General features: G+C 34.9%; 1 long non-coding RNA gene across 1 annotated transcript; it reads right to left on the bottom strand.

Annotated features, from left to right (window-relative positions):
* Positions 1-352: 352 nt before the first annotated feature.
* LOC127944405 (uncharacterized) lies at positions 353-19,411 on the bottom strand. Its single transcript, XR_008150352.1, has 4 exons — positions 18,799-19,411; positions 11,347-11,407; positions 11,086-11,221; positions 353-618 (listed from the first exon to the last, which is right to left on the bottom strand). It is a non-coding gene; the product is annotated as an uncharacterized LOC127944405 (long non-coding RNA).
* Between the last annotated feature and the right edge of the window lie 4,502 nt (positions 19,412-23,913).

The raw sequence follows: 23,913 nt of genomic DNA, 5'->3' as shown, positions 1-23,913 counted from the left end.
AGAAAAATGGCAGATTTTCTCAATTGAGAATGGAAGACGATGATCCTTACGTTGTAAGCTGATGAGCTGGTCAGGTAGATTCTGGCCTCCATGGTTCCATGGCTTCAATACACTGTGTTTCCAGCATGATAAAAATACTATTGGGTAAATTGGCAGATCACACAGACCAAATCAAAAACAGACATTCCGACATGGAACACTCATTTCAAAGTAGAATAACTGGCTGTAACAGAAACAGGGAGAAACGAGTATGTGAACTTGTCATGTTTGCGATATATCTGCAGACATTTAATGTTTTTTTTAATGCTTTATTACAGTAAAAAAAAAAAAAATACATACAGAACCTATAAGAAACTTAGTGTTGCAAGTCTTTGTAATTCTTACCATGACATTTTGAGTTCCTTTTACATCTTTACTATGTTTCCAAGAAAGCCTTGTATTTAACTGTTGTTGTTTAAAATGTTTTCCCTCAGTTAGGACAATGAACAAAAATAACAGTTGTTACTGGCGAAAGTGCAAGGTGTGAAGCAAGTGACAGATGAATGAGACCTGATGAGACAATGGCACATCTGACTAATATATCCAGCTACTGTGAGAGGAGGCTGCATGCTGTCAGTGCTGCAGAAATAATCAATAATACAAAGCAGTGAGTACAGTAAATTGCTTCGATGCTTCCCAGTAATGCTGAAATTTATGTGTGTGTGTGTGTGTGCGTGTGTGTCGTGTGATTAGAGTGGGATGTATGGCTTCATGCTGTGTCTAATATGCAACAGCAGGCTGTGTCCTATTAAAGTTACTTGTTTCCAGATAATGTTGTATTGTCCTATAACTGAATCTGTTTATTATTTTCAAACATGGTCATTTGAGATAAATTATTACATTTTCTGCAAAACCTGCACAATCTTTGCTAGAAGTTGCTATTATGATGCTGGGTGTTGTTGGCTGTTGCCAGGGCATTGCTATGCAGTTGCAGTGTTGCTTAGTTGTTTTGTAGTGTTGCTATGCATCTGTTAGGGTGCTCTAAGTGCCAATTTATGTTTTTATTTTGACTTTGAAGCATACAGCCATATGAAAAAAGCCACAACACACAAGTTTTGTCAGTATTTCTTATTTAATTTGGAAAACATCACATCACAGAATCATGGAATGTGTTGTTCCATGTTCATTTCATTTGTATATTGCGCACAAGGTTTATGCCAATAGTCTTCTTCTACATTTTTAGTGTATCTCTGTGGCAGAATTACCGTGCCACATACTGGTCTGGGGGAAAAAAGATTGGAAAGCTTTGGCTTCGTATGGACTTAGCCTCAAACTGAACACACTGGACCAGATGAGGATAATTAATAAGACACACCTGAACATAATGATGAACTTAAATCAGAAACCATAACAACTAACTTAGTGAAAATGCTGCAAACTGAAAACAAAGTCCAAACGGTAGCTAGCTTTAGCTGGTTTGACCTGACCAGTTAAAGAAGTAGTCAAAACCCCTCTAAAACCAGCTTGCAAACCAGATATGACCAGCTTTGACCAGGCTGGACCAGTTTAGGCTGGTTTAGGCATCCCCCCATGGCTGGTGTAACATTAATGTGCCATTGCTATGCAGTTGATAAGGTGTTTTTCATGTCTTTTTTTCAGTATGGTTGCGAGGGGTTTGCTGGATAGTTTCTTAGGTCTTCTAGGTGTTTGCTTTCTGACCCATATCAAATAAGTCATGTCAATTGTCTAGGTTTTTTTTTTTTTTTTGATAATCAGTAATAGTATAATTTAACGTACAAAATGGCTCACAAGATGGAAGAGGCGAGTTTCTTACACATTACTACTGTATATGTGTTTGCATATATTTGATAGAAAGAAACACACACCAGATGGTGAATTTCAAAAGCAAGATAATTACAAAACATTGCCATGTCATTGATGCTCCTGCAGCAGAACTAAAGCATATTCTCTCTTCGCATCCACAGATGTGCGCTTCTATGATGATCCATTGGCATCTTGCTTTCAGTTTTCTGTAGTTTCAATGTCAGCCCTGTTCAGTCAATGCCGCTATTAAACAAGCGCTAATAACACAAAGGGCCCAGAGTCTGCAGAGATCAAGCTTTACTTTGATTGCCAATTAGGCCGGGCTTGCTTTCCTCATTCAATTTGTCATAAGACTCCAAGAGTCAAATAAATATCCAAGGATGTCTGACACAATTAAAACTAGGTGACAGGAGATAACAAGTCCAGAGACTTCAAAAGAGAAAGCAGCGTTTGTTGTTGTTTGTAGGAAAAGCTTCGAAAATCTGTTGGTAATACATATAATTCTTTAGAAATAGTGGGTTTGATGAGCTGTCTTATTATGCCTCGGCCATGGTTTTCTCATCATTCTGCCTTTTTCTAGTGATCAAGCATTGTTTAGCCTTTTATCAAGGCCTTTCCAACCTCGATATGAAAGAAAATAAACATCAATTCCATTGTGTACAGAATGTTATGGATTTATGTTATACAAATCCCACAAGACTATATCAATAAGCAGCTTAATAGCGCAGTAGTCTTTGATGTAACGATATCCTAACCCACCAGGAAACCAATGGCAGGGTCTATCAAATGAAAGTCTGCGTAATGAGATTTCTTATTAATGAGGGTGAGATACAGTGTGGTATGGTTGGAATAAAACCAGTATCTGGGGACCGAAGTGATCCCACAAGTCAGCTATACTATGGTAATGAGCTCTTAGAGAAACCACACTGTTTAGAGGGACAAAGGAGCTCTTTGGTTTGTTAGGAGCAGGTATGCTCTTGACAATAGATTCATGGCTTCACTGATATCTTCCATCATGCAAAAGAGCCTTCTGTAATCGATTACGATTTGCTTTGTGTTGTATTGCCAAAAAGGCTGAAAGGGCTTCATTCATGAGGCCATTCAAATTTTGTTTGTGCAAATATGAATGTGAGCTAAGTTGAAGTGGTATTGTCATGAAGACTAGGCTAAAATTCCAACAAGCCGTTGTGCAGTTACAAGAAACATTTAGCTGCAGTTATTTCTGCAAAAGGGAGTCAGACCAGATACTGAAATCAAAGATTCACATGCTTTTGTAACATACGTATATGTAACGCTGGATCATTTTTCTCAATTAATGAATAACAATTTTTTTTTTTTTCTCATTTTTTTTATTAGATTCTCTTTCAGGACATGTGTGAAACTCTGATGATGTTGGGTTATATTTATGGATATATATTATTGAATATATATATATTTTTTATTTTACATGGTTGTATTGCAACATATTTAATTACATTTGCATAAAGGCAGTAAAGTCTTAGAATTTGGGAAATATTTGTTTTGCTTGTTTTAAAAGAAAATGTGGTAATTGTTTTGCAATGCAACATTTTTTTTATGAAATTTGTATAAAAAAATAAAGCCTTGGGAATTTGTGAAAGGTTTTTGTTTTGTTTTGCATTGCAATATTTTTTTTTTAATGATAGCCATGTAATTTCCCCAAATTCTCAACATTTCCCCATACATTTGTTCCTTGAGATATTCAGATGTAAGTTTTTTTCAAAATATTTTTTATTTTTTATTTTCAGTTTAATTTAATTATTTAATAAAAAAAAGTAACATATAAAATTGATGTAGGAACAATTTTCACTCAGATATTGCATATTATTATTATTAGAAATGTCAAGTAACACATATAATTAAACATGATATTTTAAAATAGAAGGACTGAAATAGTATTTTCTGTAAACCTTATTATTATTATTATTTATTATTATTATTATTATTACTTAAAATTGTGGGGAATTATATATATTATATATATATATATATAGAGAGAGAGAGAGAGATAGATAGATATCTATATACATTAAATATATATATATATATATATATATATATATATATATATATATATATATATATATATTATCATAGATTTTACATGTTTCCTTTAAAACTCAGTTTATGGTACTAAAACATTTAGTTCAATATAATTTAATATCATTTGGTAACACTTTAGAATAGGTGACACCTATTATTTGCTTATAATCATGCATATTACTAGAATATTAGCCATGTATTAGTGCTAATTAAGAACATAATAATGCCTTATTCTACTTGACCTTATTCTACATCCCTAATCTTAACCAATACCTTAACCTAACAACTACCTTACTAACTATTAATAGCCAGCAAATTAAGAATTTATTGAGAGAAATGTTATAGTTAATAGTTAACAAGTGTTACCTATTCTAAAGTGTTACCAAATTTTATTAAAATAATACTTCAAAAATACAGTTTTATGTAAGTTCATTAGTAATTTCACTTGTTTACTTGGATGAATGTACCGTGACACTTTGTGAATTTAGCACAGCACCCTTGAGACTTTATCTAGAATAAAATAATGACTCAGGCCCACACATATTCTCTTCTCTCACATTGAAGATTGAGCTTACATAAAGTGCACACATGACGTTTGCCTTGACCATGCTCTTACAGATTCTCTTCATGAAGAGGTGCTCATCTGATTTTTATCTGTCAAGAAAGACTTGGCAACATCAGTGCAGGCATCAGTGAGAGAGTGTCAGGGTGAAGGCTTTGTATTATAGATATGTACTTATTTAAGAGACTTTTTAAACTGGATAAATAGTTCTGAACAATGTTTTCTGAGGTTCAGCTGTGAACATACAGTATAAGTCAAGAGCTGCCAGTCCTCCATGATTAATGACTTATCAAACCTCTCTTGTTTAGAGACCTTGCATTAGAGGTAACAAATTCTAAGACCTTAAATTTTCTTTAAATAAATCTTTAATTTCAAACCTTTATGAAATGAATAATTCAATCAAATTATGGTGAAAGGTTAAACAAGCATCTTGCAAAAGCAATTAAAATGTTTAATTGAAAAATAGAGTTTGGTTGAAATCAGCATGTGGTGGTTTTAAAGGAGAAAGCAATGATCGTTTTGTATGTTTATTTTAACATAAGAATTATTAAAACTGTCCCATGAAAATGTCATCATGATTACCTTTTTAATTGCATCAAAAATATTTTTTACACTAACACAATAAAAATATATCACATAGCTTTTTATTTGTTGCAACTAATTATTGTTCAGCAGTGTTGTTATTGTTTTTGTTCACTCAAAAAAAAAGCTGAAATATAAATATGGAAAAATTAGAAATGTTGCCTTTGCAATACAATAGTTAATAAAATAATACTGAAATAAAAATATTAAATAGAGATTAAAAAATGGCAACATTACTAAAACTTTAATTACAATTAAAATTTACATTTAAAATATAAGTAAATAAAAATCAATGCTAGACCATTAGGTACCGATCGATCATCTTCGAGTAGTTTCAGTTTCTTGTCGGTTCGAACATCGCCCGTGTTCACCAGTCTGACATATGCAAATTTGATATAAACATGTTTTATCGCATTTGCAGGGTAATGAGCCAATCATAGTGATAAAGAGAATATGATAGATGGACACTTCCTCTTCATATGCGACATTTGATATGACATTATATTTCTGTATTACATTATAGGACCTCAGTGAGAGTGCCATGTACTCAAGGTAGATGAAAACTCTGTCTTTGCTGTTAGACTGTGTAAGTTTGGAATGCTTTATACTTTATTCAGTCTCATATTTCGCAATATTTGTTCTATTTTATCTTCTCATCCAGTCCAAAGTGGAAAGAGGCATTGCTTCCTTTGCTTCCTTGAAAAAAAGCATCTTGTTTTGGTTTCAGTAAACACACAAAGAAGGAGGCCAGTTAACAAAACCTTTGTATTTTTAGCCTCAGGTTGAACTTGAACTCAAAACATGCTAATTGTGGCCTTCCGTCCGAAATGCAAATCTCTTTAAACCTAGTTTCTTTTAAGCTATCTGGTGACATTTAACTATTTCCCTATTGCCACTTGGACAATTACATCAATTGTAACAATTAGCCCGGACTAGATTGTGTTACGGCTAAGTGCCATTTAGCCAAACAATGTATTTGAGTCAAATCAATGGCCAAGGAGAAATCGCATCGATCTTATGCGTGCAATGAGAAAATGTCTCATCTGGCAAAAACACCATTGTGTTTAATAGTGGTCAGGTTGGCCTCTGCAGACGCCGGCTTGGTGTCGCACTAATTCTGTCCCTTTCTTCCCTACAGAGATGAATAGATTGAGTCTTTCATTAGATAAATGGTGCCCAGAGAGTTTTAATGAGGGAGAACAACTGCAACTATCTGTCTAGTGACCTATTATCATCTGTTATTGCACAGAAATCTCATTTGACTGGATTTTTAATTAAACTGCCGCTAAGTAAAAGGCCACGTGTATTCTGCGGCACAAGTAAGGGCACCCACCGGTAATCAGAGATTGCAGGTAACTTTTAATCATTTCTACATGCCTTATGGGAGTCAAGCTGAAATGTTATATGTATATAGGACGCATATTTAGCCAGACTGTTGAAAAACCCCAATTAATGTAAAAAGAGGTATTTCATTAATTTGTTCTCTTTGTTTCACTTGGTTCAGCAGGTCATTAATGTTGCGGTACTCAAATGTGGTCGTGCTCACTGGTGGCCTGGGCTTAATACTTTAATTCTGTCAATTTTAGAGTTATTTGCGTAAAGAAAAAAATAATTAATTTAGTCAAATAGTATCTTTCTGAGAGCACTCCGGCGATGATGCTTATGATCTCAAGGTAGCATTGTCTCTTGAAGTTAGGTTATTTGCTGGTTAATGCAAACATTAGACAGACTCATAAGGCCCCGGGGAGCCCCATCCCTCCAATCTGACACCAAAGTCAAATTTTCTGCTTGCTTTTTAGCTGCCTGCACCACAGGTCTCCTGCTGTTCGCAATCAGGAGCTCGCAAAAAAGCCCAGAAAGACTCTGATCTGTGTGATGTCTTTCTCTTTGTGTACTGAGCTGTTCACCATCTTTCTCTCCTCTTCAGTGTGGGCCAGGGTTTAACGCTATTCTGGATTTAATTGAAAATACCTTTTAATTGGTAATAAAATTTCTACTTTTTAATTGACACTTGAAGTGACAACCCATGACCACTTTGTTGCTGGTTCACCACTGTTCCATATTATATACGTAACAACGTTAACATTATCAATTTAATGCATTTTTGGGAATAAAGTATTATTATCATCATTGTTATGTTTATTATTACTATTGTTTTATTATTTGTTTAATTAAAAAAAATATCTTACTGACCTTATATATATACATCCCGGTACATATACAGGCAAGGAAAAATGACTGCTTGTTCATTTTTAAGTGAACTATTCCTTTAAAATTCTTTCAGGCACCCTGTTTTTAACGTGTCTCTCTCCTGTCCATGATATGGTAGGTTATGTATTAAACTGAATGGGGTTGGCTGGACACTCAGTGCTAATAAGCGGGTTGCTTGGCATTATATTTTGTTATCCCTGTCACGTTTCAGTTCATTGTTTAACTAAAAATGCCCAGAATTGTACAGTCACCCAACATAGTCATTATGCTTTTAAAGGCTTACAAGTCTTTGGCAATTCCCGCTCTTTGTAGAAGCATTTCAGCATTTGCTTGGGTTACTCCGTGAAGCTCTGACTGGCTGTTGTCTTCCTTCCCTCCACAAGTATTTTGTTTTACATTTCTTTTCCCCCCATTTTCACTCTTTTTTTTCTTTCTTCGTATGCAGCAGTTCAAAGTTTTGTATTTCAAAGCAGCTTCTTTTTTGAAAGGAAGAGAATCTTTGAATTATGCATTGGCTGTTTAGAGCGAGCTAAAGTAGACTGGCTCCAACCAGGGGGAAACTGAGGCTTCAAAAATCAGGCAGTTAATGAAAAGAACCTCGTTCTCTCTCTCTCTCTCTCTCTCTTTCTCGCTCTCTCCCTCGCCTTCCTCCGAGCTTAACTAGGCCGGAGGTTGCTGCATCTTTCCTCTCATCACTCGCTTTCCCAGGCAGCCTGAGACTGTGTTTGTCACACTGAAACAAGAGCATGTGTGCATGAATGTGAATCTAGTGTGCTTCCTCACCTGTGAATGTGTATCCGCACTGAGGAAGTAACTTAAAGTAACCAACTTGCTAACTTCATTTTTAGTAGGGTAACAACAGTTCAGCTATTTACAACATTGCAATTTTTTTTCTTTTTTTTTCCGGTTTGGTAGTGTTACAGAAAGTTACTCTGTTTTTATTTAATAGTTTATTTTCATTGATATGTTGGACATTGGTATGTTTTTCTTTGTTTTATAGCAGAATGTTTAATGCTCGCATATCAGTGCTTCCAGTCTTTATTATTTTAACTCAGGATTTTATATATATTTACACACACACACATACACATTCAGACTTTTTTATTATAGTAAAAGTTTTAGGTTTTACATGTTCCATATAAATGCACACATATATTTAATTTAATTAATAAATACAATATACCATCATGATGAAATACTAAAATGTGTTTATAACATATATTATAATTCATTGATAACCATCAAAAAACACATGAGAAAGCCATCAAAGCTCATCACAAATAGCTTTTCCACAAATTGAATTACATACTAATATATAAAACACCATCATAGTAACAAATATGACTCTAAAATAATGGGATAAACATTCATTTAGTAAAATAAGATGTAACATAAAACCCTAATGTACATAATAGACAAGAAAATCATTATTTCAATTAAAAACCATCAAAGTACCACCCATGGAAATTTGAACAGTTCTAGGGATGTCAATTTACCGTTTTTCACTGTAGATTATAAGATGACTTATTGACTTGATGACTTTTTCAATTCCAAAAGCTGTAAACTCTGTTGCCTTTTTATACAGTTACAGTTTTTGTATATAATGTGGGAATACTGTTAACTGATTAACCATTTTATTTTTGAAAATGAAGCGACATACAGCCAATTATGGTGACCCATACTCGAATTCATGCTCTGCATTCAACCCATCCAAAGTGCACACACACAGCAGTGAACACACACACACACAGCAGTGGGCAGCCATTTATTCTGCGGCAGTTGGGGGTTCGTTGCCTTGCTCAAGGGCACCTAAGTCATGGTATTGCCGGCACAAGACTCGAACCCACAACCCCAGGGTTAGGAGTCACACTCTCTAGCCACTAGGCCACGACTTCCCATAAAGACCCTTTCTTTGTTATCTGAATCTGAACTGTATTGCTGCCTTAGTAGTTTCATTGTAGCTTGTTGCTTTTTGTTAGCACTTTTAAATACTTGTAATAGCATGTAGCTTGTTTCCAAATAAGTAGCTTGACTGAACTACCTTTAAACTTGGTCAATCAGGAAGCTACTCATGATTTGAAGTAGCGGGCATTTTGTGGATGATGCTTTGCTGAAGCAAGTGTGTGCATGTGGATGGGAATCTCTGTGAAAGTGTTGATTATGTGTTCGCTTTGAGAGGGATATGCTATAAAGGCTGGAGGAGAGATGAGGGAAGGATGGGAATGATTTCCAGCTGCAGGTGGAACAGGTCTGTGGGATGTGGCATTTTGGGGGATATGATTGTTTGATGGCACCTCCAGCTGGTGAAGGGGTGGTACTACAACCAACTATTCCTGTGAAGCTTGTAGTGCCTCTTGACTAGGGTTGGTGGGTCTCTTTAAGAACCCGCTCCACTTTTAAGTGAATGATTTTTGTGATGTTTGCTTCTGTTACTTGCATGCAGTCGGAATACAATAAAATAATCGGACAGTGTTTATGCTGCTGAACTACAAAACTTGATGTTTTAGAGTTATGTGCTTGCCGTCTGAAATGAATGTGATCAGAGAGAAAGAAATCATACTAAATCATGCTATGAAATCATACTAAGACATTAAACAGGCAAAACAACGTATTCCGGTGTTCTTGCTGCATGTCTGATTCACAAATAAATGATTCTTATGAACTGAATTTTTTTAATGAATCGACCAAAACAATAATTAAATAAAAAAAAAAAACAGAAATTAATCTTATGAATAAATGGAATTGGCTTAATAGTTTGCTCAATTACTGAATCGTTTAGAACAGTTCTTGACTCACTCACTGAACTGCATTGTCTTACTGGAGCAAATTATTTGTTCCTTATAAGCAAGGCATACAATAAGTTTATATTAATGAACTGACCAAAAGGTTTCACAAATTAATCTCATGAGTTATTGGAATTGGCTTAATGACTCGCTCAATAACTGATTAGTTCAGTTCAGTTCTTGATTAAATCTCTATACTGCCCTGCCTTTCTGAAGCAAGTGTTTGTTTGTTTGTTTGTTTGTTTGTTTGTTTTTTGTTGGCTGGTTGGATTTGTGCAGTGCTCTCCACTAATATTGGCACCCTGAGTAAAAATGTGCAAAGGTGTCTGTGAAAATAAATCGTCATCATTTATCTTATAGATCTTTTATTTAAAAAATGTTTAAAATTCTAACATTTCATTGAAGTAAAACAGTAGAAAGTGAGGGGAAACTCACATTATGAAATAAATGTTTTTTTTTCCAATGCATGTTGGCTACCATTATTGGCACCCCTAGAAATTATTGAGTAAAATATCTATGAAGCATATTCTCAATTATATGGATTTTTGTTTTTAAAGCACACCACGGTAACTAGGAGCATGACATTGTCCAGCCATGACTTCCTGTTCCACAGAATTATAAATATGAGGAACACAAGGCCAAATTCCCTTAATAATCCATCACAATAGTAAAACCAGAGAATACAGTTTTGGTGTGCAGAACAAGATTGTTGGGCTTCACGAAATAGAAAGTGGTTTTAAGAAAGGGAGATGCGTTTAAATCTCTAGATTAATGTGTGATATGTATGGGAAAGATCAGCTAGGAAGCCGTTGAAGCCCGGCAGGGGGTCTTTTCCCTCTGTCTTTCCTCCATTTTCCTCTCTTCCAACTCCCACTACCTACTTGAATTCTAGTTTCAGACTCATGCTTCATTATCTAAACGTATTATTAATCTGAGGTTTTCCTTGCTGCTTCGGTTTGAGTGATGGAAAAAAGCGCCAATCGATAATTTGCCAAAAATAATTGTTTCAGTTCTAAATATGTTGCTTAGATCAGTCATCAAACCCTTCGCTGTGAACTCGAGACCAAGATGCTAACTACTCACCTGCGGTGGCAATCGATGACCAAACGCAGAATGCGAGCGGAAAAAAAATGGGATCGGTCTCATTCTCCCTCTCATTTTCTCTCACTTTGTTTGAGGTTTCGATTCATTGGAGTTCAGGACTGTGAAATGAGGAATCCTATAGGAGAAATACAGGGTGAGGAAGTTTATGCTGATGAATCCTGAGGCATCCAGTGAGGTAGAGATTTTTTGATTGACAAAGGGCTAGTATAAAAAAGTACAAACTTGTCATTGTTTAATCACCTTCATGTCATTCCAAAGCTGTTTGACTTTTCTTCTGTGCGACAATTCAATTTTCAGTCTTCTAAAGTAAGAAACGGACGGAAATTTAAATGATATTCACAGATAATCACTCTCAAATCTCATTTGTTTATTTTCAATTAAAAATGGTAGCTTTAGAGATATTGCAACAGGTTTGATGCCATTAATAATAACCACTATCACTATCTTGTGTTGCGGGAAGTTTGAAAAATGTTTCTTTATGAAGTTTGTCATGCTGAATACGAAAATCACATTACGTTTGTTGTATCATTAACAATGCTCATGAAAAGTAAGATGTTGACACCTTATACAAGCTAATCTGTTATTATTCATGCATAAAAAATATTTAACATTATTACTCATGCATGGTATTGTACTGTATATGCTTAATACTGAGCTAACAACTATTTAACAAACAGTTACCAAAAGTCTCACAATGTTCTGGAATGTTTCAGAAAGTACCAAAATATGATTGAATGCTGCAGAAACTTCTGGAATGTTCCCATCCTTGGAAAAAAAAAAAAAAAAAAAAAAAAAAAAAAATTTGTAGAAAAACGTATCTTACCTGGCTGAAACTTTTACCAAAATATTGATGTTACGTGGAAATAAATAGCACAATAATAACAACCTCCACAGAGATTGACAAGAACTAAAAAAAAATTAAGTGAAACAAATTTTGTAAAATAAATCTTTTTCACCTGCACTTTCACCAACTAACACCAGCACTTTTCCTTTTCTTGTCTTTTCATTTAATAAAAAAAAAAAAAAAAAAAAAACTTGCTATGCATTCTATACTAGACTAACTGAGACTTGTCATGGCACTTGTATACTGTTGTTGTTCTCTTGTTGACCTGACTGCTTCTATTGTTCTCATTTGTAAGTCGCTTTGGATAAAAGCGTCTGCTAAATGATTAGATGTAAATGTAAATAGTTTTTCAAAGAATGCTGACCTGCATATTGGTCTTTTACTCAGGTAAAAATACTGGCAATATAGCAAATATAATAGTTGTACAAACTACTTTTGGGATAATTTTAACACTTTTTTTTTTCTTTTTGCAGTTTAAACATTTGCCTAACGTCTTATTTTGTGTTTCACAGAACTAAGAAAATAATATGGGTGAGAAAGGGATGACAACAATTATGTTTTTGGGTGAGCTAGCAGTTACACCAAGCCATGTCCCTGTCGTACCCATGCCATGACACACACTTCATGTGTAAATTATGGTATGGCATGGTATTTTTCATATCAAATGCTTAAGAATGTTACATTTTTAAAGACTCCTAAAGACCATGAAATAAATCAGTTGCTGTTTGCTCTGCCTTAATATTATTCTACACAAGTCAGCAACTTATTAATATTTGACATTTTAATTTAGCACGGACGGTCAATTTAATTATTGGCTTATTTCAGTTAAAACCAATTTGACAGAACATATACTGTCATATCACTCACTGACATGTCAAATGCAAAATTAAAGCATTGTGTAAATGGATTTAAATAATATCAAGAGTGTCAGGGTGAAGAATTTAAAGTAATGAATTGACTTTCCTGACTTTCTGGTGTGTGTCAACAAGAAATACAGAATGGTTCTTAATTAAATTCATGACAGAATGGCTCCCGCAGCAATTAATTAAATTGGCAGAGCTCAATAACTGACTGACAAACATTTTGAAATGGACAAAATAGACATGGTTGCAAATATAATCAGTGTTAGTGTCTAGTTTCTGTAAAATCTGAATTGTAAGATCCTAGAACCACCATACCTCCATGATAACCCTCATCTTCTCAACACTTGTAGTGTCAGGGCCACCGATCTGCCACGGCGCAGTCACTGTTTAACAAGCAAATGGCCGTGCACGTCTGGCGGGCAGAAAGGTCAGAGTTATTGAATATCTCACTTCCTGCCCTTTCCCCACGCCACTGCACAGCCAACAAGATGGAAACATTAAAGAAGATTTCAGCGCTCTGACAGGCACGGGTCACGTCACCCGAGAGCGGCTGCCAATTTTCCATTTCAAGAAATCCTCAATGCCTTCATTTGCCTTTGATGGTGTGAAAGCAGCTCTGTGATGATGTGCGTCCCAAGGCGAGACTGAGTCTTCAAAACTGAGAGGTGTGTTGACATGTTTGGCCAGGTGGATGGAAATGAGTGCTTGGACCCGGTAGGAATTTGTTACTTTGCTGTAGTGCTGCAAAATAGGGTTTAAATTATGAGCGGTCGAGAGGGGTTGATACCAAGGCTGCATTTATTTGATCTAAAATACAGTAAAAACAGTAATATTGGGAAATAGTATTATCATTTAAAATAACAGTTTTCTATTCTAATATATTTTAAAATGTAATTTTATTCCTGCAATGGCAAAGCTGAATTTTCAGCATCATTACTCCAGTCTTCAGAAATCATTCTGATACGCTGACTTGACACTCAAGAAACATTTCTTATTATTATAATTGCTCGAAACATCAGTGATACTTTTTTTTTTTAGGATGCTTTAATGAATAGCAAGTTTAAAAGCATTTACTTGAAATAAAAAAAACTTTTGTAACATTATACATTTATCTACTGTGACTTTTGATGGATTAAATGAATCCTTGCTGAATAAAAGTATTAATTTCTTTATTCAAAGTAAATACAATTTTATTGACTCCAAACTTTTAAACTACAGAATATTCGGTAAAGCATCACAGTATACTGACATTTAGTATATAAATATTATGATTTAGCTAATGATAAGACATGTCTATGGATATTTTTTACCACTTCCCCAAGCACTTTTACTAATAAATCCTTAGTCTAATTTAAAAAGTAAAGTTGAATAATTTAGTTTTACATTAAGCCATACATTTATCACTAATACATTTCTGCATTACTATGGAATTTTCTCTTCCTCTAATTAACCTTTAACCTCAATATGCCGTTTTAAACGCTGTAAATACCTTCGTTTAGTTCAATAAATCTGTCATTAAACCCTTGTTCATAGACTAACTAGCATTCATTTGTTGCTTTTCTGTAGATGAATGAGAATCTAATCATGCATTTTTTCTGTAAAGAGAGCAAAGTGAGATCTGTGCTTCCATAGATGAGTTTTATTCAAATTCAGATCGTATGAAATGCTAGTTTGATATGAGGACGGTCTAAAAAAAGAGCTTTTGCTAATGAGACTGGTCTCATTTAGGTGGCTCTCATATAGTTAGCACTTCACTACAGTGTTTGTTTCACTCTTGAGTGTCAATTAGACAGAGCGGGGAGAACTTCTGAAAAGCAGTAATTTTCTCTCCTGAATTAGCTGATAAGGAACTTTTCACAATGGCTACACTTAGCCGTTTATAGTCTAATTCGGAAACATAGTCAAACAGTTGCAGCGATAAGGGTTTTTCATGTTTTTCCATCAAAGCTTTTTCATTTAAACTAATCTTCAAAGCGTATTGCTGTTTATTCGTGTTATTTGAGTTGTGACACAGACAGCTTTGGTTTGTTGGACTTAAACAGCCAATCACAAGGTTGGTTGGGTTTCTGATAACAGTTCGGTTGAATTGCAGCTATTTATTTTCTCCTTTAGTAGTGTTGTGGTGGTTCAGTTCTGCAATTCTTTATCGGCTGTAATCAGTCATATCATGTATATTACTTACATTTTTCATCATATGTGTCTTCAGAGATGTGATCCCAACCAGGCCGGTTTTCCTTGTGTTCAGATGTCTTCTTGTGAGAATGCTTTGTTGTCTCTGTCTCCTCGATTGGTGTTTTGACCCTGGTGTGACCCCTATCCAGATCTCAGCAGCCTTCAAACCCCGGACAATGTGGGTGAGCTGAGCACTGACCCAAGACCGATGGTACCTGCACGCATCTAATAAGGCCTGTTGGAGGTTTGCTGCACACCCTTGAATCTGAGATGTACAAAAGTTATTCTATCTATCTGTCTATCTGTCTAAAGTTATTCTATCTATCTCTCTATCTATCTATCATCTATCTATCTATCTATCTATCTATCTATCTATCTATATGTCTGTCTGTCTGTCTGTCTGTCTAAAGTTATTATACTGTATATATATTTTATTATATATATTATACATAGTTATATATATCTGTCCGTACGTCCGTCTAATTAATATTAATAACATATATTAACATTTTTATATGTATGATTTGTATTTAATATAATTATTTTATTTTTTATGTTGGATTTACACTGAAATTTTACACAAATACAGCTTTTCATACTCCATATGTTGCTGTGGTCCAATGTCTTAGCAAGACTAAATGTAATATGATTTATTCAGTTGGTAATATCAAACTAAGACTGATAACTGCTATGACTAATGTTACTGATATGTTCAATCTAATATAGAATCATCTTTGACCTCAGGGCTAATGATGCAGAAACCCTGAATAATCCACTTGCTTTGTATCAAACACTCTTTTAAGTCTTTAGTTAGTCTTTAGCCTCGAGAACAACTGAGTTTGAAGGGTCATCGTTTTTCTGCAAACCTCCATCCATTTTCATCCCTTGCCATTTCATCGCAGACACTTCCTTTAAGCACCTGTGTTGCTAACCGCTGGCCCATACTTGATAGAGGTGACAAAAGAGAGCGAGGTCAGGAAAACGGAAGGAGAAAATAAAAGGGAAGGAAGGATTCGCAGCAGAAAGTTATTTGGGCATTCACCTCTAAGCACTCCAGGGTCTTCTGTGTCCTTCCCATTTCTGCGTTTCATATTCCACATCCTCATGCCTCTCAAGCACACACAAGAGCCCCAGAATCATAAGTTAACAGTTGCCATGGCACTGAGCTCGAGTTTCAGGTCTTTTCCCACAGGCACAATGATAATTCTCACTGTGAAAATGGATGAATTGCTTGTCCGGCTGCTGTTTGGATGTACTGGATGCATGATAAATCCCTAGCACAGTGGTGTAAGCTGTTCAGATTGCTGTGGCATTTGAGGTGCCGCTCATCTTGGATTTGTGGTCACTACACGTGGAGTGGACGGCACCTGACCTCTCTGATGTGAAAAGTGGATTTGCCACACCTTGCAAACACAATGTCATTTTTGTTTTTCACTTAAAATGTGTGAGCTTCTCAGGTGGGGTAAAAGCTCTCTGCTTCATTGAGAAGTTTTTAAAGTGTGTCCACCACATGTACATGAGGGACATGGAGGACCACAATGGTTTTTCAGACTTGTTGTCAATTGTTTGACATAAAGCAGAAACCAAGTCCTTTTGGCAAATCTGTTCAATCGACGGCCATCTTGGCGGCTATTTTTGTAGCTATGCAAGTACAGCTCTTGGAGAAAGCCCGAAACTTTGATTAAGCTTAAATAAAAATGAATAAATATAAAAGGTTATTTTAAGAACTGTTCACCGAAAGGTTCATGGAGAACCCAAATTGGTTCTTCTATGGCAAGACTGCAATACGCTTTTGGAACCTTGATTTATCAAATCGGAGAATATCGGTATTGTAAATGTAGCTTATTTAGTTACAAACAGATTAAAAACTATATTATTTTAAAGATTTATCCCGCTAATATGCAAGATTTATTTTTCAACAATTGCCATATTGCATGTTTGTCTCAGTTAAGATAAAAGAACCGGGACATGTTGGTGGAATCAGGCGAGTTTTAACCACAGATCTCAAACTTGTTCTTGTGTGAAACTGTCTGTTTGTTTGGAAATGGCCATACATTCACTCCCCCCAACTACAATTTCTGCCAGTCTAAGATTTGAACTCGCAACATTTTGATTATGTATCCAACTCTCTAACCATTAAGCCACAACTTCCCACGACTTCTTTAGTATTTAAAGAATAGAATGTAGTCTAAACTGAGTGACAAAACTCTGCTGTGTTGCAAAATCGTGTCACAAAAAGCATAATCATTTACCCAAGCGATTAGGATGTGCACTGAGCCTTTTATGTCAAACAGACAGCTAATGTCTCTCTGCCTGCCCTGAGCTTCTCAAATTTAACCATCTCCACAGATCAGCCATAACGAGCAACTCATTCTCATTCTCCAGCTAAACAAAGCTTTGTAACAATGATTTTCTGTTTTAAAAATGTCGTCATCACAGCAGGTAGACGCATTTCACAGGCCAATTATAGTGGAGAAGACTGAGAGGATGCAATCTTATGGCTGAGCAGACATCAATTTGTGCTATGAAAATGCAGTAAATCAAAGTAAATGTTTGTATTTGTGTGTGGAAAGGAATGTTGTGGAGGAGCGAGAGAGAGAGAGAGAGAGAGAAATGAAGAAACACTGTTTAGGGTAGACAGAGAACATTTTCTGAAAATTGAGAAAAGTTGAGGAATATTTCAATGCAAAGTAAAAGAAAAAGAAAAAGCAATACAGAAAAAGCAATAGATATAATATTCTTGTAATTCTGCAAGCAGAAATGGGAAAAGATTGTGACCTTGAAAGTTCATGAGAGACTTGATGTGTAAATACCACTTTAATTTTTGTAATTGTTATTTGATTTTAATAGCCAAGTTATGTTCAGCCTTGGTTGCACACTTTGCTTTAGTGTGAAACTCCATTCAAACTTAGTCAAACTTAATTTATTAAAGTTAAAAGAGTCAAAAAATGGGCATATGACTTCTTTTAAACAGCACTGAGAGCTGAGTGGGAGAACTATTTTTATGCATATGTAGCACCCTCTTCCCTCTCAGTAATGATGTACTTGAGCTTTTAAGGCGGGTACTCGGGTTCAAACTTTGCAGTCTCTCGACTTATTATAAGGGAACTCTCTTAACACCCTTCAGCACAAACACTATTCCCTATGTGTAGCTATAACCCTGACTTTTTATGTTAATATAAATTAACACAATACAAAATATTCAGATTAACCTTCAACTCAACCACTCGATGAAATCACTTCAAGTAAAACGATTACAATGTTTATTAAAACCAATATGAATTTAAATGAAAAATAGAAAATATGAAACAAAAAGGCAGAATAAATAAAAAGTAAACTACAATTAACTGCCTCTTTTAAAATGAGCACAATTGGGCAGTTAGAATATTAAATGATACACAATCTCAGATAAATGTACTTTCACAATTGTATGTCAATCTACAGAGGAATATTAAAGTTAGCTGTTGAGTATGACTCTTTTTACCAAATAATAAATCAAATGTCTCTCAATATGGTTCTTAACAACACAGTTTTAAATGCCCATCTATTTACATGTAAATATAAGAAACTTCCCTTTAACAGAAAAGGAATATCAATAAATCAAACCCCTTGTTGCAAATAAAGCAGCAGTTATAATTTGACAGATAAACACATTAACTCACGTGGGCCCACACACACACACATACACACCCAATCACGCTCACCCCTCGTTGCAGGCCTGTAACCGTTGCTCGCGTGCGTTGTGGCTACAAAACAAAAAAGATAATTGGCCGCTTCACTCCGAAGAGCCAAATAAATATTAAACTGAAATACCTTAACCGTAGTGAAGAGTCCTCCCTTGTTAGGAAACTTTAATCCCTCGTTCTCACTGATATGCACGTCCTAACGAACCTCGCGATCCCTCGTTGCCAGGGGAACCCTGAATCTCTCGGTAATTCAGGGCGCTACCTGGATGTCCAGTCGCTAAACTTCTCCTTATCACCGTTATTCACGTTGATATTAAAAGTTCACTTTAGTAATCACTATTTCGTTTGTAGTAAGCACTAACTCGTCTGGAACTCACACAAGTGTACTGACAAACAGAAAGTTAACTCAGCATTCAGCTTACAGCCAGCGAACTTTGTGAAAACAAAACAAATACTGCTAAATAAACTATTTCAATACTTTTCGTTGCTAAAAAATAAATAAAATCAATCAATCCTATCCGGATTAATCGCGATTCTCTCACACATACAACGGCGCGCTTTGACACACACCTGTCCCGTTCGCTTTCTTTCTTCTTCTCTCCTTTTCCCCTCCACTCTCAAGAACCAATCAAACTTCACATTACGTAGATATCAGGCGGGCTTAAACAATTATTCACCAATGAATAACGGACAAAACTAACTTGTTAGTAAAACCCACGTTTTGCACATGTATATTACAACCAAACTATAACATAAACGATGCTCTTAAAGGGGTAGATGCCCATATACACATTTTAATGAACTATGAATTCAGTACCCAATAAACATTATTATTAAGAGTCCTAAATACTTTTTATTTAACTTTGAGGGGAATATACCTGGGTTACACATATTTATGAATAAAAAGGAAACCAATTCAAAATCATAAGTAGGTAAGAAAAACTGTGGTTTCTGGGAAGTTTTGAGCAAGCAAAAGTCTCAGCAAGGTCATTGCTCCCTCCACCAACACATTTTCACTGTTTATGGAGAGCAGTGAGAATCCCAACTAGAAAGTGAAGAATGGAATCAGATCAAAAATACTGTAAGGCATGCTTTAAATCCACAGGTGATCTAACACAGCATGGCAAGTGCAGATAAGTTTCAAGACTGGATTGGTACACGTCAGGAACAGCTGACTGTCAGCTGATGCAAGTGTGACTAACGTGGCCTGACTGAACTAACGCGATGCTCTATTTAAGCCCATAAATGTCAAACATTATTCTGCATACCTCAATGGCACAACAAAATATTATGATACAATAATATTCAATAATCAGTGACCAGCGACGTGTTTTTCTTTCTCTATTTCTGTTTTTCTTTCTCTTTTTCTGTTTTTCTTTTTTTTTTTTTTAGGGTTCTAATTTTGTAATTTTTGTAGCTTGACAGGTCTATGGAAAATAGTATGGAAAATAGCTGAAGATTGTTTCCACAGAAAAAAATTAATAAATCGCAACAGCATAAAGGACTGGAGCAAAATGATGGTGGGTAAATAATGATAGAAATTTAATTTACAGCTGAATTATGTTTTTTTTTTTTTTTATTAAACTTCAGACAGTGATGAGTTATTTTTTTAATTAAAACTAATAGCTTAACATTTTATTATCACACACACGCACGCACACACACACATATATATATTATGTATATATAATAATTATTATTATTATTATTATTATTTGTTTATTCTTGATTCTTGGTCCAGATCCAGAATTTAAAAATGTAAAACTATAAATAAAAATGTTAATAATTACAGTATAAAGAATTATTTATAATTTTTATATAAATCCTTAAGTCTTGGTGACCTTTGCTTTATGCTTTTTTTTTTTTTTGCCAAATTAATCTTGCCTACAGAGGAGACAACAGCTTGAGATTAAGTGTAAAGAAAAAAAATACATATTAGTAGAATATTTATACTGTGTATTTTGTGGATATTTATATTATTCACATTGTGCATTTCAAATCAAGCTGTAGCCTAATTTTGTCAAATGATGGAAAAGTTTGAAAATGATGTTTATTGTACACACCTTCCTTCATTTGCATATTTGGTTCCATACAAGAACCTAAAACATCCATGAAACCTTTCCATTCCAAAAAAGGTTCTTTAAATTTGTTCTTCACACTAATTACAAATAATCTGTTTATTATTCTATTACATTGCTGCAGAAACCCCTTTTGAAAACTTTATTTTTAATAGTGCAAAATATTAAAGAAATACCATGAAATAGTATTTAAAATACAAACTGTTGTCAAATGCAATGCATAATCTGGGATGTGATGGCTGTGATGGTTCTGCTGCATGTATATGTGCAGTTGCATAAGGTTAGTAGGCAAATAAAAAGTGCATGCTTTAGGAGAGCTTATTTTCTAAAAGCACAAGGGCCAAAAGTGTCTTTAGTTTAAGAAACACACATATACTTCCCAGACAGTCTAAATTTTAAATAGAAGTATAGAAGTTCAATGAAAAATTATTATTATTATTATTTTATTTTTTAACCTAACATCCCAATTATGAGTCTTCCAGATAGGACAGTGACTCTATACAGCCATTTTCACACTCCTCCAGCTGAACCACAGTAGGTGTATGGCACATAAAACAACAGATCTGTTGTGTCACATTTGTTTGATGTGTCACAGATGTCAGATTTCAATGGGCCTTTCAGATGCTTGCATCATTCTGTCATTACCAGAACGGCAACTGAAAAATGAATGAGTTGTTTACCTTTGTGGTGTCATCGTTGTTGTTGTTTACATTAAGAGGGGACTGATGCTGTTAGACTGACACTCGTTTATTCGATTCTAGATATGTGCAATGGCTAAAATAGCTCTTTTAATGTTTTTAGCATAGAATTAAATGGGAAAAGGTGTCTTTGATTGACTTCTTGAGGACGGAGGGGTCGGGAACTGTGCATGGAATGTACAATAAACTGCTTTAGCCCGGTTGCTGTGGTAACTAGAGCACACTGCCGCGTGAATGTGCACTCGCGACTTTCCACGGAAGAGCGAGAGACCTTTGGGGATGTGGGAGGGCTGATGTCAGTGAATACTGACAGAGCACATCCTAAATTATACCTGGAACTGTCTGCACAGCATACCAATATGTGATATTTTTATAACTCCGATTCCCAGGGCTCTGGAACGAGACGGTGAGCGAGCTTTAGCGCTTCACCACTCAGCTTCGTTTGATTCACTGTCTAATGAATTGCGACGCAATTTGATTCAAAGAAAAACACACACACAATGTTTAGCAGATAAACCTCCTTTTAAGCCTCGAACGTTGACAGACATTTTTTTTCTGGAATGTTCTTCGGATTAGTTGAACATTTCACTCATGTTTTGTTTGTCGCTCACACGCATCGACTATAAAAACAAAGGGGCCGTTGACAATGTGAATTCAACATGTTTCTCTCTCAGTAACAGGCTTTGAATAATTAAAAGCTCAATTCAGACACATAAAGCTTACTAATCCCAGCCGTTCACTTCAGACTCATTCACTATGCCTTTTATCTTCTATGTTACACAAAAACATAGACATTATAGATTTAGATAGTGGACACTACAGGGAATGGTTTTCTCACAGGCTTTAATAGGAATATTTTCAAAGAGAATTTTCACAGATAAACGTCATTATAAGAGTTGCTCAAACAATCTGACTCTCTTCGGCTCAGTGCTTATGTATTATCTAAATCAATGCAGTAACTTTTTCTTTCTTTGCAAAGACTTTCAAATAAATATTTGACGATGATCGCTTTCTTTTGTAGCTGATGAAAAACATTCGGTAATTACGTTTTCATTTAAAATGAAATTGGTCGCTTTTTCTGTGAAAGCTAACAAGAGCAACACTGAACTTTAGATTTAAGAAGGTCGTACTTGACGCAGTGATATTTGAGGTGAGTAAAGAGAAACCGAATTGATTTCTGTGAGTTTAGTTTAGTTGTGTGTTCCGGGGAGCATGTAAATTATGTAAATTTCAGGGTATGTGATGTCACAAACCAGGGAAGTAGCTTTTTATAGTCCCTACTGGCCGTTTTTCTGACATTAAACTGTCAGAATTTTAAAAGAAAAATCACAATCAACCAACCCTTTTAACTCAATTGCATGGCATCTAGCAACACAGCATCCAGCATTTATTAATATGATATTCTAATATTGATGTAGCTTACTGCAGTGTGCAACAATTGTCATAACATAGAACTGGAAGGAGCAGAAGCGGTCGACTGTGGTAAACTACACCTTTGTTTCTTTGTTTGTTTTGAATATGAACCCTCTAGTGGTGAAAATTACATACTGTGTCTTTAAGACATTTATAACTTCAAACCATTGCTTCCAGCTAAAAAATGACTTCTCTATCCATAACATTGCTTTCTCCAGTGAATAAGTTGCAAAACATGCACAAATCAAGCATCATTTACAACAAAAACAGTTCTAAACAAATATTTGAGTGGATCTTGAGAGGACAACATTACTATGGGTTATAGACTTGTCTTTTGGCTAGAAGTTTAAAGTTAAAATATGTTAATGATGGATTTGTTTCTTACTGTGATGTAATGCTTAATTTTTCAAAATCTGTTCTGATGAAGAAACACACTCATCTACATTCCGGATGGCCTGAGGGTGAATCAGTTTTCGTAAAATGTTCATTTTTGGGCAAACTATTCTTTTAAATTGCTTTTGAAGGAAACATTACATTTAAAGTAACACTTGTAATTCACCCCATTATTTTTTATTTATTGTTTTCTTTATTGACGAATTAGAATGGAATAGAACTGAAGAAAAGCACAATGTACTGTGATGTTATTTATAATATTTCCCATCACTGTCAGTCTGGCAGGATTGATCCGTGCAATTCAGTCCATCCATCCACTGTGTTCCAGCATCTCTGCCTGTAGCCGTCACCTCACATGAGGATCTAGATTGAGTTCTGATGACTGATAAGCTGCAAAAATGAAAACAAGTAGGCTTATTTGCTTAAATGAACATTTGCTTTTTATATACATTATATACTTTTGCATAAGTATATAAATAAATATATAATATAAATGTAAGATATATAAATATATAAAGAATAAGTAATACATAAGAAATAAAATAATTGATATATGTATATATTTTTTCCTCTTTAAAGTTTAAACTATATGTGTGTGGGTGTGTGTGTGTGTGTGTGTGTATGTATATATGTATATATTCTTAGATATGATGGAATTCA

This window comes from Carassius gibelio, chromosome A23 (assembly GCF_023724105.1).
Source record: "Carassius gibelio isolate Cgi1373 ecotype wild population from Czech Republic chromosome A23, carGib1.2-hapl.c, whole genome shotgun sequence".
Classification (NCBI taxonomy): domain Eukaryota; kingdom Metazoa; phylum Chordata; class Actinopteri; order Cypriniformes; family Cyprinidae; genus Carassius; species Carassius gibelio.
The sequence above is the reverse complement of the archived record's forward strand: the minus strand, read 5'-3'. Positions and strand labels throughout refer to the sequence as shown.